Here is an 18203-nt window from a genome sequence, read left to right as displayed (position 1 = left end):
TAGTCATATATTATCCAAACAAAAGGGTAAAAATTAAAAAAAAAAAAAAAGAAAAGAAAAAAAAAACCCACAGTCTCTTTGAGAGGCACCTATACAACAGAAACCTGTCTATCAGGAACGTATCCATTTTAAGTTTACAGACTTAATTAAAGGTAGGCAATGTTTTTCCCAAATCATTTCTAAGGGCTAAACATTAGTCCTCCCCAGAGTGTCTGAGGATTTACAAAAAGAAAAAAAAGGTAACCCCCTCCACTGATGTGAAAATCCTGTTTTAGCACCCACATATTGGTGACCTGCTTGAAAGTATGGGAAAAACTCTGGTTTTTGGTTTGCTTGTTTGTAACCATACCTGAGTATATAAAGTCTCTCCTCTGAAGTACAGGAAAGCATGTCCTGAGTCAGTATTTGAACAGCAAACAATTTTTTAAAAAATTAAGCTTTCAGACATTTATGGCTAATCAAAAGCTAGCCTGCTGTCATTCCCTCCTGCTTGACCTACAAAGGATTAAGACCTGGTAAAGAAGCCTTCATTCCCAGGTATAAATGCAGCTAGATCAGGTCTTTATTAGACCCCTCTAAACGAAATTTCCAATCCCATAGGAGAGAGAAAATGCACTGTTTATGGTCTTTCATTGTGACTACAGCCTCATAAAAAGGGAGTGAACACTTTTATGGGTCCCCAAAACAATGAGCTATAGCATAATTAGGTTCAACATAGTTCTGTTTCATGTAATCTCTTGTCAGCACCTCAGAGCAGGGCATATGAAAAAAACTGAGGTAGCAGCAAAGCCTGACTCTGAAGAAAAAAATCCTATTTCCTGTTTTAACTAATAACCATATGATAAAACTGTATCTTTCAATTATTCTAAGAGACTTATCCAGAGAAGATAACCTCAGTATATATAAAGCACAATCACCTACTTTTGAATTCATGATAACATAAATAACATGCTACCCTAACTTTCATGTAAAACCAGGCATATCAACACTGTCACATAAACACAGTTAAGTGATGTATTCCTAAGGGATATAGGCAAGCTACTTTATGCAAGGAATGTTCAAATCTGATTGTCTGGTAGTGACATCCTGATTTATAATGTATCCTGCAAATGGTCAAAAATTTCACTTGAATAAATGGTGGTACAGAGTGGTACAGGAGTATGTTCACCCAAATACCTTCTATAGACTAATGTATGATGGTGGTTGGTGGTGCAGGTCTGGGGTTGGTGGTGCAGGTCTCTTATCAACTACCTTTAAAACACAACAACCTCCCTTGCAAAAATGCCCTAAGGAATGTACAAGTTCACTCTGGAATCCCAGGCCCTCTCACTGAATTCTGCCCTACAAAGCAACATTTCCCTATGAGATTAGCAGTTAAAGCTCTAACAAACACAACACATATATAACACTGCTTATTGATTGGAATTACTAAGCAAAGTAAAAACTAAACCTGTTTGTATATTTAGTAGAATATTACTATTCAAAACCACAGGAATATTCATAGCCACTTATTTAAAAAGAAGTTACAATACAGAATTAAATTAACATTTAGACTTAGCATTTCTAATGAAAAAGATGTGTCCAAACAAGCAACATGTGAAATAATTACATTATAATTTGTATCATGATTTGCACATAAGTCCAAACCATTTTCAAGGATTATGTACAATACTGCTAATTTATTTTGCCTATCTTATGTGAAGTTATTACATTTAAACATATCCTTATAGTGATAAAAAATGAGGTGATAACACTGATAAACTTTTTTATAAAACATTATAAACATAGCAGCCTTTGTACAGTATGAGAAATGGTAACTCACTGTTAACAGAAAGTTAACAGAATACCTACAAAGCATCCAGTTCTCCTACACTCTGTAATACTTCCAGAATAATAGCTTAACTGTATATAGATCTGAGCAACTTAAGTGCTCTACCAATGTCCATTTATACAATTCATCAGCAAACCTGTTATATAATTCATTTAATTATGGTATTAGTCTTTCCAAATATAATCTTTCATGCTTACTGAAGGCAAGGACCTCTGAAATGCCTTTACAAAACAAACAAACAAAAAACAAAACAAAATTCATAGATGACTTTAATATTATCCTTAGAATAAAGAAAACCACATAGCAAATAACGATGCTAATTCATTAAAACAACAATCTTTGAAAATAAGTAATATGGAAGAAGGGATCTGCAGTTTCAAAGGCACTTGTCACCAAAGTTCTAAAAAGCGCGTTTTTCAACTGTGATTTAAAAAAAAAAAAAAAATTCACTTCTATAACAGAGAAAGTAACCAGGCGTAAAGTGTGTGACTGCAAAATCTGTTGCTACAAACACCCAGCAGAAATATGCAGAATGAAAGAAAAGGTTATAACCAAGTCAGCAACAACATTAATAACCATGCTTTTTACTACAGACACTGTTTACTCAAAATGGAAACATACATCATCTGCTAAAAAACAAGTACTAGAAACTTACGAGATTTGATGAATTGTGACTTATTTGCTATGAATTTAATTATCCATTTTAAATGGAATTAATTAAGGAAATATGTTGCAGGCATCACATTGACTAGTACCCACAGAGGAAGAATGAGTTCAAAAGGACTATATCCATTGGTATACACCAATATACCAGCACCTGGGTTTCAGCAAAAAGAGGGAACGGTCAGAAGATGAGGGGTACCTCTTGTTTACTGCCACTATTTGTGTTTATTGCCATTATTTGAAGCCTCGATTCATTGAAGGATTAGCAATTAAAAATCTTTCGGAAGAATTTGCTTTCAGTAAGTAAACTTTTTAAAATGGTAAAGTAGTTCATGAATCAGTCAGACATTGCCAAAAATTAATACTAATGAGCTAATTCCTGTAGAAACTCTGATTTACTCTGACAGATGCTGATAAAACCAGACGCCTCTTTCAGGCGCACAGAATCCTGTTAGCAGGACTCCTGCAGGAAATAACTACTGAGTTTAAAAACAAACAGTGAAACAATTAAAGTTTATTCTTCACATGCTTAAAATTTGCTAATAGAAGAGTACCTAGATGACTTTTGGGAGTTTAACAAAAAAAAAAAAAAAAAAAAAAAAAAGACAGGGTTCATTTTTTGTTTTAGCTTTATTTTTACTACACTCCTTTTTCAGTCTTCTACTGTGGTGAAAACATCACTAAAACACAAACCAGAAAGATACATAGCAGAACCTATGAAACAGCAGAACAGATATAAAAGAGACTCTCTGGGCTTCAACAAAAAAGAATTCTGAATGATAAACACCTCTTTTAACTATTTAATATTCAGGAAAACATCAAGGAAAAAATAAATGTACAATGTCATCTTTAATATACATCAGTCTAGTACTGAAGAATGCAGACCAAAGATCGGAATTCTCACTGGAAAAATATATCCCAGAGCACTATTCCTAAACTTCTTGCTATCTTTGCTATCTTTTGGCTTTATGCTAGTTTTGTCACTGCACCTTCTGCGGCTCTCTGTCTCTCAGATTCTCATGTAAGACACTTCTGAGTGTATGATTAGGATTCACAGTTTACTTAGGTCAAAACCAAGAAGGCTAATATTACCAGCTCAGATTAAGCTGCTCGCACAAAGATTATGCCAGGCAGTCGCTTTCTACTGGAATAAAGCAACAGAAAGGTGATTCTGTCAGAGCAAAGACTGGGAAAAAAAACTAACCAAACAAAATATCTGTTTAGTTTTAATTTGTTATTAAAAACCAAGGTATCTCTTACCAAAGGGGATAATGCAACTTCCACGTAATACATGCACTATTCAATACGATTACCTTGTGCTCTGCAAGACAAGTGCAACTATGTCCAGTTCTATTTAAATTTGTGTAAATCTGCACAGATTCACTTGCCTTTAATAGCCACAGAAAACTTACACTGCTGTAGTACGGAGAGAGTTATGCCCAATGATCACTGCATAGGAATAAAGTATCCTATTTTCAACTACTGCCAAACTCTACAACCACCAGAGGATGGTAGTAAACTTTCACACTGCTAATGAATGTCACGCTAAATCCTATGGAGCACTGTCAGAAGAAAGAGAGGTTAATAGCTTAAGGCATTTCACAGCACAATGATTTTAATTCACAGGGTTGCAGTCTTCAACACAGAGGCAGTCCATTATGACCTCTCAACCTTCTCTGTGCTTCATTTGCCCCAATATGTTTGTGTATAAATATTTAGACTGAGAACTAAAGCTTAAATTCAATCATCTTATATTAAAAACAAAATTTTACATTCAGCTCTTAATAGAAATGAATATTGCCTCATTTATTCAGTATATTACTTTAGACCCCTCTTATTCAGTTCCTCTCTAAACAATTCTAGTCTTTTCAGTTTCTTTTCACACATTTCTCTGCCTGTTCATTTAACCTCGAAGTCCTTCATACTTTCACTTTTGATCCCACATATTTTGAATTAATATTATATCATCCACAGATTTTAAGGGCATCATGACTGTCTATTCTGACCATAGAGAACAGGCCAAAAAAGTCATCCGGTACTTTATCCTTAATGCTCACAACTTCTTTGTGACCTATAAACACTTTTTTAATGGTCAAACTTGAATGAAAAATTTAGAGTAATAAAGAAAGTATTAAACCCAGGGTAAATTTTACCACTCTCAAACTGCTGACTTAAAAATGAAACTTAAATTGTGAATGTCTTGCATTTCAGGAACCACCTCTGAAAACAGATTTTTTTTTTATGTTTAAAGGAGAGTTCTCCAAGACAGTGTTTTTTCTGCTAAAAAATTCCACCTTTAATATATCCGCAGTTTTTAAGAGTGCGTGCTAACGAACGGTACATTATAAGCTAGCTCCACATAAATTTTACATACGCAAAAAAGTGACAGACTTTCTTTTCTCCCTTTCTGCCTTCTAGCAAAGGGTATTCTTTATTTTCATTCTGCCTCCAAATAAAATGTGCACAGATACAGCCCGCTCTAGTTAGTGGCTTTGCTTGTAGAACTCTAGAGACATACCTGTGCTTTTACACACTTTGATGTTTTATTTTTTGCCTAACTTAAATACACTTCAAACAACCTGAGGTTTTGGAATGCTCTGGGAGGTGAAGCTGAACCTTTGTAAATTCCATCTCAGTTCCCCCACACTTGCAAAGAAAGAAGGGAATCCATAATTTAGCAAAGACCTTTGCTTATTTTTGTAAAATGCCCCATCATACTGAAAAGAAATATTTTGTTAGCAGTAATAATAGGAAAATTAACAAAAATTAAACTATAAAGAAAAATAGAATGCAGTCTGACAAAGTTACGTTAAATTCTACATTTTTCCCTAAAGTCAATATTTAATTTTGTTATTCTGTTATTTTGCAAACTGCCTTAATACTTAACTCTAAGTATTCAGACAGAAAAGTTACAATAGAATAACCTCAGACCAAATTATCATTTATTGGTATAACAAAAAGGAATATAATATTTATTTTCAGTCCTCAAGAACTCATAATATGCAATATGGTTTTTTTGTGCCTATATGTTTGCAAACTAGATTATGTTAGAGCAATAATTTTAACTGACAGTATCAATGAAAAGACAGTACAGATATGAGTCTGCACTCACTTCACGTGACCGGCAAATCTCTGTAAATAGATTTACATGTAGACAAATGAATAGTCAGGGAATAATCTGAAGACGAGGAGCTGCAGGGCCTGAGAGGCAGCGTCATGATGTTAGTAGGGAAGTGTATAATTTCTACTATTGCATTACTATTCAACTAGACTGTATTACCAGATTATTAGTAAAATAGCATCTACAGACTCAGTAGTTAATCAAGGACCCTTTGTGCCTGGCACTGTACAAACATAGTGTAACAAAAAGAGGGCTCATACCCTACAGAGTTTGCAGCATAAAGATGGTAGGCACTGGAACTTGCCTGGATGCCCCAATGCCAACAAGCAAAGGCCAAGCTGTGATGCTCTTCCTTTCACCATCGCATATTCTATTGTGCTGTAGGAGCACTCCAGGAAGTCATGGTGCACAAGAGGTGCACAGAGTTTTGCTGGGATATTTACACACCTTTATCCTTCCTGTTCAGGGCCCTCCCACCTTCGAGCAATTGGTGGTAAAAGGATCCTAGCCAGAGACTCCATCCCAGCGATATGTTTAACAGTAACCACCGCACTATCCTTCACAAACTTATTTACTCTGATTTTGAATCCATTTATACTTTTGAGTACTATAACATCATGTGGCAACAGAATCCTTAATTTAATTTTGTGATGCATGTGGAAAAGCACTTTTTTTTTTAATCTGATTGTTTTATTATGCACTCCTTCAGTCTCAAACAAAGATACAGACACTTTACAAAAATTTCTGGAATACAAACTATACAGATTGTGCTACAGAAGGAAAAAGGACTGAACCCGAAACATAACGTGACACTAACTGGGCCAAGACATTTGGCTTCCAAATCCTAACTGCACAACTTCCCCAAAACTCAGCAGAAACCCATTGATGACAATCCTAAAATAGATGTTTCCCATTAAATTGCAGAAAATGTACTTCCAGTCCTGACTCTCTCCCTAGAGATTCACTCCTATGTAGAATTTTAAATATTATTGGATTATAAATACAGTTGATATCAGAAGGGTGAGAGGAATGATAACAGAACAGAATTAAGTTCTGTCTTTCCTTATGTGTTTGTTTCTCTAAGTCCACCAGGATATACAGACACTATTTCTACCTCACATAAATAAGCTAAATATTCCACATTCACAGAAGTAGATCCTGCGATTACACCATGTCTTGAATTCAGTGGAACAATGGTTATCAGAAGTTGTGGTAAATGGGTCTTGGCTGTCAGAGTTGATCCCCATACCCTACTTCTAAAAATGTATACTTATTTATTTTTAATAAAAAACACCTTAAAACTCAAGAGCAAAAATGAATGTGTATACTTTGAACTTATCAGTGTAATCTTTCACTATGGACTTAGCAATCCATGTTCTGCTGCAACTTCAGATTTTTACAGTTTCTCTTCCAAAACCACTTGCAAAGTAGTAATGTTTCCTCAGTGCAAAAAAAAAGAAAGTCTAATTCTGGAGAAAGGAGTCTCTTCCAGTGTAAAGTCAGAAGAAGAAATGGCACAAAATCTACATTACTACATCCTGGATTCCAAAAGTATATTCTGCACTTTGTGTCTGCATACTCTTGCACACACAGAAACTTGTCAGTTGAAATCATTGTTAAAACTATGGCATCAGATCTCATTTTGATAATGCTCATATGCAAACTCTTTTTAAAAATACTTAAAACTACAGTTTTCTATGTTAAACTATTTGAGGAGGAGGAGGGTTTTCAGTTGTTTTAATACAGTCATGAAAGGACTATAGTTTTATTTTTGCTAATGCCTCTACATAAACCCAAGAATTAAAGAAATTCAGATTTTAATCTACTGAAACTAAGCAGGAAAGCTTTCCTGCAAAGAAAAAAAGGGTCCAAGTCTCCTGCAGACATCAAGTTCAAAGGAATGACACTGTAAATGCCTCCTAGCAACGTTAAAGATATTCATAATCCTCATCCTCTCTACCTTACTTTTAGCTTTTTTAATTGAAAAAGCAGCAAACGTAAACACCCTGATAAAAACAGAAACAGTTTATAAATTCATTTTTAACAAATCCCTTAACTGTTCTGTTTTTCAAGTATAAACATGAACTAGTAATGCAGAGAACAAGGTCCTAATTTTCCCAATAGGTCATATATGAGCCTCTTACCAAAAATAAAACCCAACTTTAAAACGATCTTTTTTTTCCAGTTCTGATATTCAGAACAAAATGACTGTGGTCTCTACATTATCACTTTACAAATGTTCTAGCTTTTTTTTTTCCTAGAATGACTGCTTTAAAGATATGCAATATCTGAAAATATTCATGCTAAACTTAAATGTAAAAAAAAAAAAAAATCTTAAATTAAAATCATGACCATTTATATACCACAAATGCCCACAAGTAACACGTATCCATATTATGTATCCTTATCGTCATACAAGGCTGTAAGCAAATTAACAAAAAAATAGTTCCTTTATAATTTTGCTTCAACTCATACACTTTCTAAAAAGCAGCAAGCGTGCTTTTACTCTCTTCTTAGCCCTAAATCAGAACAGGAATAAGAAATAATACGTCTAAGCAAGGGCTAATTCTAATAAAAAAGTGATACTTCTTTCTACTGATAAAGTAAACATTCTTTATACTGAACAGGCCATGCTCCTTTTTCCACGTAAGCCACTGTCAAATTTCCCATTTTTCAATGATTACTGAAATCAGCCATTAATTTGGACACTTTCTTTAATCCCAATGTACATAAAGTATTATCCAAGGTGACTAATAAAAATTATTTGTAGTCCTTTCTTACAAACTTTAATAACTTTCTTAACTGTATGGCCAAATTCAAGGGATTCGATATTTGCAGTACTGAAATATTAGCCTCCACAATCTAAAAATATATTTCAGATGCATTATATATAAAGAACACGTTCGGCACTAAATTGGATAGTATTAACCATTTGTCTTGACGTTAGATGTCTTAATTCACATAAATCAATTATGATTGTGTTGACTGGATAAGCAAGCACTGTGGATCTCTAGGGAAGCACACTTACCTGAGCGCTCCTAAATTACAGGAGTCTCAATGTTTTCAAACAGCACATTAAATATGCAAAAATTTGTTCTAATTGACCAAACCATGTGAGGAGGAAGAATCAGCAAACATAGAAGTAAAAGACATCCCCAATTACTCACAGAAGGAAGCACTGTAGGCATTTTCGTAAGAATGAACCTTGCTAAGGCCCCAAGGCTGCTGTAGAATAACAACTGGGAAACAGAGAAAAGGGAGGGGGGGTAGGATATGACTAACAGAGGAAAATCTTCAAGAGTTGGAAGTATTTACAACTATATAAAGTGTGGAAAATGGAGAAGAAAAAAAAAAAAGCGCTTAAACAACTCAAGAGATAACCTGTACTGTACATACCACTAAGAAAGTCTGCCAGATACAGTAGCAGATGACAAAGCCACCTTCTCAGTAGGTTGTTCTCATGTTAAGAGCTGCAATGTTTTTTTTTAAATAAATTTTCTACCAAATATGCTATTTGCTCTCAAAATTAAACCCCATGCTGAGATGGTGAGCTGCATTCAACTCAGTTACGCTCTCCAGAAAGTTGATGAGTCACTGCAGCGCCAGGAATCACTCTCAACGAGAGCCTTCCAATCCAGTTTGTGACAATGAAATCAAGCAAATTTTTTCTCTCTCTTTTACGTATTACTGCCGGACTGAAAACTGCTATGCAACATATGAACTGATGATGAAAACATTAAAAGAGGATAAAGGGAAGAAATAGGCATAATGTTCCAAGTAATTCTGGACATAACATTGGCTAGCTACACTAAGCCCCTCTCCAGGCACAGAGAAGCATAGCAGGCAAGAAGGATCTCCTGCTCCACCTCGCGTAGTTGGGTAAGCCCCACCCTTACCGCCACTTTGGGAACACAAAGGCACAGAAAGAAAAAGGAAAGGTACAGGTTCTCTCTCACATCACGCAGTGGCCAGTCACACATGGTATGCCCAGAGGGGGAAACGTGTTCCACCTCTCACAGAACTGCAAACGTTGGCTTGCCTACAGATTTGCAACCTTTTAAACTGAAATCCCTACCTCCCAGCAATAGTTTCCATGAGCGTCTTTCAAAATGCCTACTAGGAAGGAGACTGCACCCACATCTGGTACTTTACTAGCCAAAGAGTCAGCAGCTCATATGAAACGTATAATGATCGAGTTTTGCCCATTTTTCCCTTAATGCAGCCATAATTTGTGTGTCTCTCTCTGTCTACTACCTTGCGAAATTTGCAGGGATTTAAGTCTCTGAGAACTCTTGCTATCAGAACAGGTCATATAGGCCAACGAGCTAAGAATTATTGCATATATAAAAAATAGCAATTGATTGCCAAAGCCTCTTTTCTTTTGCAAACCAAGGGAAAAACAGGGGGGAAGGGTTCATCTTACCCAATAAGCAGTAAAATATTAGAATAGATGAAGTAGTTTATTCAGGCTGGTGTTTTTACCTCACCCTTACTTCAAATTATGCCGCTCTTTACTTCATTGAATTTAATTATTTGCCCTTCAGTCTCTTTTTTTCCTAGAACAACTCCAAGAGATGCCCACATTTCTAAAGGACGCCAAGTTGAGTTCTAAAGTTTCGCTTTGACAGAGGAAAGTCAAAAACTGCAAAACCAATACAAAAACACTGTTCTTAGTTTTTATGACACTGACAGTCATTTTTAAATTGCCTACAGTTACAATACAAATTCCACGAATGGGTATTGCCTCTTTTGCAAGTGTCAAAGGAGCCGGATTGTCATTGTTGCCCTCTTTACTCAGGCAAAACTCCCACTGAAGCAGATGACCCTCTTGCTTGAGCAAAAAGACACCACAGGACTGATCTATATCTAAGACTCGATTCAGAATTCCTATTGGTTCAGTCAATAGAAATTTGTCAAGGCTCAAATTAATAACTGAATTAGACCCAGTTTAACTACCCCAGTAAATACCTTCCATGTACTGCAGCAGTAAGAAAAAGAATTTTAGTACTTTAGTACATTTACACACTATTAGGAATTGAAATTCATTCTCCATGAGTCAGTCAGGCTTTGAAGCACATTCTGTGGCTCTCCTGATAGAGAAAATTCAAAAACTGCAAAATTAATAAAAACAGCTCCTATATTCATATGGAAGACACCAGAAGCTCTGCCACTATTTTCAGACACGTTTGTAGCTCATTTGTTTCAAGTGGCTAATAGCTTTAAAAAAAACTATTATACTTCTCATCAGTAAAAATTGTTTGTTTTTTATTAGTAAGGCAAAAAAGACAATAAAAACTGCAGCAGCATTCCAAGTGCTTGGTTATGGTCCAGTTCACTTATTGTACTGCAGGTTGAGCACAGCCCTACCAGCCTGTTCAAAGTGAACATGTGAGCAGTCCCATTCAAGTCAAGCCATCTGTTTACACGAGATAACTTTACAAAAGGGTTTCCAACAGTGCTAACAGTGGTTCATTATAGCCCTGATGGGACAACTCTTGTAACTAGCATTCCAACAAGCATCTCCCCTATGCGCTTAAAGGTAGCTTTAAGCAGCCACTGCATTCGCAGCTGAGCCAACCCACAGACCTACTATCATGGAAAAGAGGGTCTCTCTTTCTCTCCCTCTTTCCAACTCTTCTCTTTCCCCCGTTTGGTGCTGAGGTTTTCTTTCTTGTACAAACTGGCAATTACCAGACCCTTCTGTGTGCTGCTCTAATTAGCTAAGCCACCAAGAACCTACCTGAATCTCGGGGCCTGGTTTTGCTTTCCACTAGGTTTGTGAGTGAAAGCAGTTCACAGAGAGGTCTGGTGAGCAGTGGTGCTAACACTTAAGTAGGCAGTAGGAGGAACACAGGGCTGGCAGCAGCAAGGGAATGGGGCACTGTAGAAGGGAGGGAAGGAAAGTGGGGCCTCCTCCTTTCAGCAACAGTGAGCTGTTAAACTGGCTCATCCCATCTCATGAAACTTTAGCCTGAGAGGACAATGTATATGACAACGGCTTGGTCATACCTAAATAGGAGTTCCCGCTGCCGTTGACTGATATGAGCTTTACAGAGTAAACTTCCTCCTGTTGGGCAAACCTGGGAAGGCTTATTTATATCTATGTATGAGGTCCAATTCTGCAGGCCTTATGCTTCATCAAGCTAAACTCAGCCTTCTATGATATGCTTGTTTGACTTGCTCAAGTGCATAATGGCTTCAGAAGATGAAAGTCACTATCTAAGCACTAAACATAAACCTATCAATTCCTGGGATATCTTGTGCATGGTAACAATTTTTTTTGTAGAGATGTTACAGAAAACAGCTAAAACCCCAATCCTCCTTGATCCACACAAGCACGAGCCTGCAATCCCCATCAGAGGGATTCCATATTGGACTGGATCCCCATTCTTCAACTCTACTCAGCCCGCTACAGTATCAGGACCTGCTTGTTCAAGAGAATAATTGGTCACATATGCCACTGCCGTAAACAGTGCCCTTCTGCTGAGGCTCTGGCTTCTTCAGTGTTATACAAAGGCAAAACCGTAAAACGCAACAATTTATAAAAGTAAAAATTTCAGTTAACTCTCATATGACATTTTATTAATTCCAAACAAAACTTACAGCAGTGATCCTCAGATCTCTAATCCACTTTAAGCATTGCAAAACAAAGAAAACATTAAAAGGCTTGAAACCAACAGTAAAAGCTTGTTGGATCTGCTAAAGGCTATCCATTCCATTGAACATTTCCATGCTTACTCATTAAAGTTAATTTTCTTAAACTACTCTAAAAAATGTGCTGAGTTAAGGGAGCAAAAAGCAGTTAATAAAATGAACATTATCATAAGAAGGTGGACTTCAAACTGTATCTCAAACAATGATAAGCTATTAAAAGAGATGTTTACTCTTCACTTCAATGACTGAATTCTATCTTTCCTTCCCTTAGGTCAGTTCAACTCAGGAGCAATTTCTTTGAAATTAATGGAGTTGCACTGGCTAGACTGAGGAGATTTGCTCAGTATTCAACTAGAAATGGTTCAAGGTATCTTTAAGAATAACGTATAATTATATTTTATAAAGCAGCATATATTTTAGTTTTAAGTAATTCAAAAGACAGCACTAGCCTTTATTTGCCACTTCTAATATGAACTATTGAAAAGAAGCTAACCGACTTAAGTTATCTGATTATCATAGCTAATTAGACACAGGGACCCAATCTACAATAAAATGATCAACTTCTCTTTATATAGATGTCAACCTGTTGATCATTAATTGGAAGGGATCTTTAATGTTTTTCAGCTATATCTTCTAGAAAGTGTAATTTCCTTTAGAACACCCAGAGTGTTACATTGTTCCAGCACTTCTTAAGTAGAACTCTAAAAGACAGGAAACGATTATAAAGTCTTGCTTAAAAAGTGGTACTACAATGCAACTTGAAGTTTCATGATATTTGTTTATCCGAAGAGTTTTCATAAGCTCTCAGAGCTAAAATAGGTTTTGCAGGAAAAGTGAATGGTATTTCATCCAATACTCAAAAAAATAAAAGGAACTCTCTCTAAAATGTGCCTACATATTGCTCAATTAAACAAAGAAAAAAAAAAAAGTATTCAGTTAAAAGAAGAACCTTGACAGAAAATCATCATCAAGTTTGGTCCTAAATAAAGAGAAAATAAAAACAAACACCAGTGGGCTTTGATCTGTCAATAATCTAACAGCGCAAGAAGGCACAGAGTGGGGGAGAGGCTCAGAACACTACGACTGATTTCATGTCAATCCAGGAAGCCCAGAAGGAAAAGAATTAAAAGGCTTTAATAAAATTGCCTTCTACCTTTCCCCTAAATGAGTCTTTGCTCATTTCCGACAAAACACATGGAAAGTAAATCTGGATTATAGTGGGATTTCATTGCTCAGATTTCCAATCAGCTCAATATATGAAAGAAGGTTTTGGTCTGTCTTACAGGGAAATAGAAGCATTGCATATACCACACATCTATCTTAGCTGAAATCTCCTTAGATGCTCTGTCTCTGTTTATCTTGCCTCCTGTAGCTTAATTATTTACTGTAATTCTAGCAGTTGGCAAAGAACCTAAACCTAACCAGGTATCATCCAGTTACTGCTTTCAATTTTTAACTAAAATTTTGGGGGTTGTCCCAGTCTTCACTTTAGCTGATTACTTCGCAAATTCCTGATACGCCTTGCTTAACAGTATACAGAAAAAGAGTAAATTATTAAGAAAATTCAAGAGATGTACTAGAAGATGGCTACTCATTAAAAAGAACCCTACTTTGAAGTAATGGCTGTCACTTGACAGAAATATCATTTTTATTTATTAAAATATAAGAAGATTATAATGTGTTTCACTGATATGTACTTTTGCTTCTCACCTGAGGGCTTGAGAATTAAGTTTAGAACCAGGTAGACAGACACTGAGTGCGAGTTTTGCTCTTGATGTTGTTTCAGTAATTACCAACAGAAACCAGGAAAATTACAGTAGCGCAGGATCCTGATAACCACTGCAGCCCAGGGGTTGTGTGTAGTACACGTTACACTGTTAGTACAGACTGCACTGCTATATTCTTTCTCTTGCCTTCCTTTCTCCCTTCTCATTAGTCCCAAATCATCTCTCCCTAAGAAAAGCCTCACTCAAGGTCTTCAAAAGGTCTTCAAACAGGGGGTCTTGGCAGGGACACAATCTTTTGGACAGGCCTCACAGTCATTTCTACACGTACAGCTCTGTACAAGGGAGTACAAATACTGACACTGGCTTGTGGCCTGCAACAGTGTCACTACACATTGTCCTATGGACAGATGAAATAGATTTGAGTGAAGGCAGAGTCTGTAAAAAGCGCTGAATTATTAAATTAAGGATTGCACTACTGCAGTATTTAGTGGCAGCGTCTGTTTCTCCGTGCCAATTTGGAAAGCGTAATAGTTGCTGCAGCTCTTTTCTGCTGGGACTGATCATAGCTATTCATTCACTGGGCTCAGGTCATGCAAACATTCATTGTGATCTCTGAGATATGACCTCCTCGCACCATATAGATTCAGTCTTAGAATAGCCTTCATTCTCAGAGACTAACAGAGACCTTTTAAAGGTAACAAACTTCAGTCCTATTGCCCTCAGTGGGCTTAAACTGACGACTTATCATTGCAGAGATTTAAAAATGTAAATCAAATTTGATATAACAATTCTGTGTTACAGCAAAGTTTCTGTTCAAATCATGATTCTGCTCACCAAGATGCACAAAGAATGGATAAATCTGCTTCCTTAAAAAAGAAAAATTCATCAAAAAAAATTTTCTGCTGTTGAGACCACCACAGAAACTTTAAAAAGGCAGTAGACTGTAAGTTACTAAAAAGGGAACAATAAAATACGTATCTGAAATCAACCTAGATGTCATCTTCTGGCCCCTTAACTCAATACAGCATACAAAACTTCAAAAAATAACCATATATGTAATAAGAAGGAGCGTTAACAGAAATGCCTGTATTTCCAGCTGCATTTCCCAGAATTTGGAAGTTTAGACCAAAATTATGATTTATCAACATGGAAAATATGCAACAATGTGATCAATAACATAATTTACACCAAACAATCCTTCTTCTTTGATGCCATACATGAAGAGTACTAAAGAAATAAAAAGATCCTCAGAAGCATCTACCAGAAACAGGAAAAAAATAATTCAAATAGCAATTTAAATGTTGTAAACTACACAGTACAATGAAGCCCTGGCCTTATAAAAGTAATCTCTTGCTTTGCAATAAATGGTAGCAAAGCCAAAATGTCAGTGTAAGTATGTGAAAGCCTGAAAAAAGTGACAGTGGCAATGTTTTGTAGCTTGCACTAGTTCAATATAACTGGTAACAAAAAAATCAATACCAACATCAAATTATTTAATGATTTATGAAATAATTAGTATTATTTTGATACTAATATATTTGTTTCCTGGAAGATTTACATCATCTCTGTTGAAAGTGGGTCACCAGGGACCTAAGGGACATCAAAAAGCAACAATAGAGGCAATTTAAGTAATCTGAAATCTATAGGTTGCAGAAATATTAAATACAGTAGATCTGCAAAGAATGTAGATAATACTTTATGTCTAAAGAGAAGGATTCTTTTTTTCCAAGAAAAACAAGTTTCTATGAATAATTTTTATATATTTTATTTATTCTTTTATATATATATATGTATACGTATGTATGTATGTATGTAAAAGGAACGATTTTATAAGGAAACTAACAGTTCCTCTGGCACTGAACCATTAAGAACACAAAAACTTCAAACACTCCCAGGTACTCAATCCCCATCACAAACAATAAAGCAGGCCTTCCACATTAGATAAAGTAGGCCCGATAACTGACACTATATGGAACGCTGCAAGAGTATGCAGATCTGGTATGCTTTGCAGAACATTAAAGAATTCATTGTTCAACTGCAAAGTTGTCCTAGTGATCTCATTTGCCCTCTGCAAAACTGCTGAGGGTACAACATCCATCCAGTGCTTATGGTTTATGACTATGTTTGAGGGCAAAGCACTTTGAGATTCCTCAAAACAAACATTAACGTTAGTCCTGTAATGCTTTCTTGACACTACGCTTAATTAGGTAGCTTTTTGGATTCCACTTGCAATCTTTTCTGATAACAGTTACCATACCGGCAGCAAGGCCTATAGAGTAAAGGTTGCAAAACCAGGCCCTACGTTACTGCCAATTACAAGAGGCAGTATTTTTATTCAGTTTATAAGTGCTATGTTTAATTCCAGTAAACGTGGGATTAGATGAATATCCAGAATCATACTATCATTTGAGCAAGCGCTCAGATGAAACAGAGCACTTCTAGAAACATCCAGCTCATACTGGAAATACTCAGGAACTGTGAACCTCAGATATTCAAAAACGTTACGGAAACAGCTTTAAAAATAACAAGGATTAGAAAAGAGAATATAATTTTCATCCTTTTTCTTTTAACCTTTTGATTAGTTTTCAGGATTTTCTTATTCCCCCTTTTTTTTTTTTTTTTTTTTTGGCTAAACAAGAGTCTGACATGATCTCAAGATTCAAGGAGCTGGAACTTAAAGACATGAAATATTTCAAGATAACAATCACAGTGCGGCCAAAATTCCTATTCAGAGATGTTACTAGTATCAGTTTCCCCACTATTAAAACTATACTATTTCATTAGCACAGTTATTCTACTATTGGGGGGGGGGTGAAGGGAAGAGGTGGGGAGAAATCCAGCAGAGGAAAAGCTTTGCACATCCACTGCCTACAACCTTATCCTGTCATGTCATTTATTAGATGTGTCCATAATAGTCAGAAGCGGCTGCAGAGCATGGAAATAAACTTTTAAAAAGGTGCTGCAGCTTCCATTCAATCCAATGTAAAATAATAGTGTATAGAATTAACTCTCTGCCCAGTGTGACCTTCCTGGCTAGAGCTTTTGCAGGGCTCCTGCTGCACATTAGCTATCTCCTATTTCCCTGCTCATAAGTGGGAGCTGCTAGTAGCAGTTGCTGTATAATTACTTACTTGATTCTGTCTAAGGAGCTTAAACTAAGAGTTGAGCAAAGAAAGCAGATTAGCAATTTGAATGCACACGTAACACACAGACACACACACACACACTATCTGCATGACTGCCAGGTCAATACGCGGGGCCCAGGAAAGGTACTTCAGCCACTCTTGCTCCAACAAGAAAGGTTTCATGTTCACTGCAGGGCAATTAATCTGTGCGAAGAGGGAGAGACAGGAAGAGACGAGCTGAATTAAAAGGCTGGGGAGAGGGACTGGAGACGCCAACTCCTCCATCCCCGCTAGCCAGATTAGTACCAGAGGAGGCAGCACAGCCAGGGCGCTCAGCCTGCTCTGCCAGTCACATGCTCCCAAATGTCGCCTAGCAACAGCAAAGCCCAAAGAAAAAGTTCTCCCTCTCTCAACTTCAAATCTGTGTCTGAGACTGACCGAGGGAAGCTTATTGTGCGCCAGACTAAGCATCTGTTTCTTCCTTACAGCTTTCCGTAAATGACTGCACATACAACACGTACGCAAACCTGTCCACAGCATACACTCCTACACAGGCACAACACATCTGTAGGCAAGTGCCGTAGCCTGTGCATACCTAATCAAAAACAGCCCTAGATACAATTTTAGCAGTTACCAAACTTGCTCTTGGAATACAGGTGAATTCTGGTCTGCAAAACCACATGCACACTTCAGTAGCAAAAAGGGCAGAAGGATCCCCAGAAAAAAAATGGAAAAACAGAAAAACCCTGCAGTGGTTATTTTGCAGGGTACCTTATCCAGAGCTAGTAAAGCAGTACTTACACAGGAAAAGCTGTCCACTTACATCTCTATAAAGCTGTGAGTTTAGACCATGGAGCTGCAAAATCTAAGCTGCCCCTCCAAATTTAGCAACATTTATGTGCTGCTGTCTTGTACAACCAGAAAAAAGTTTGCAGAAGAACATCCTGGGATTATTTAAAACCAAGATGAAGTGAACTTAAAGACCTGGCGAGTTTTGTAGTCTTTTTAAAGGCAGTGCTTCCTTTTCCTCAGCAGAAATCGGCTTCATCAAACGGCTCCTGGAAAAAGCCAACTCTTTCTCC

At 36.7% G+C, this 18203-nt stretch overlaps 1 protein-coding gene across 1 annotated transcript in view; it reads right to left on the bottom strand.

Moving 5' to 3' along the window:
• Positions 1 to 18203, bottom strand: part of LRP2 (LDL receptor related protein 2) — a 138322-nt gene that overhangs the window by 113722 nt on the left and 6397 nt on the right. The window lies entirely within an intron of this gene.

This window comes from Struthio camelus, chromosome 6, assembly GCF_040807025.1.
Source record: "Struthio camelus isolate bStrCam1 chromosome 6, bStrCam1.hap1, whole genome shotgun sequence".
Classification (NCBI taxonomy): domain Eukaryota; kingdom Metazoa; phylum Chordata; class Aves; order Struthioniformes; family Struthionidae; genus Struthio; species Struthio camelus.
This window is presented reverse-complemented; position numbering and strand designations above follow the sequence as displayed.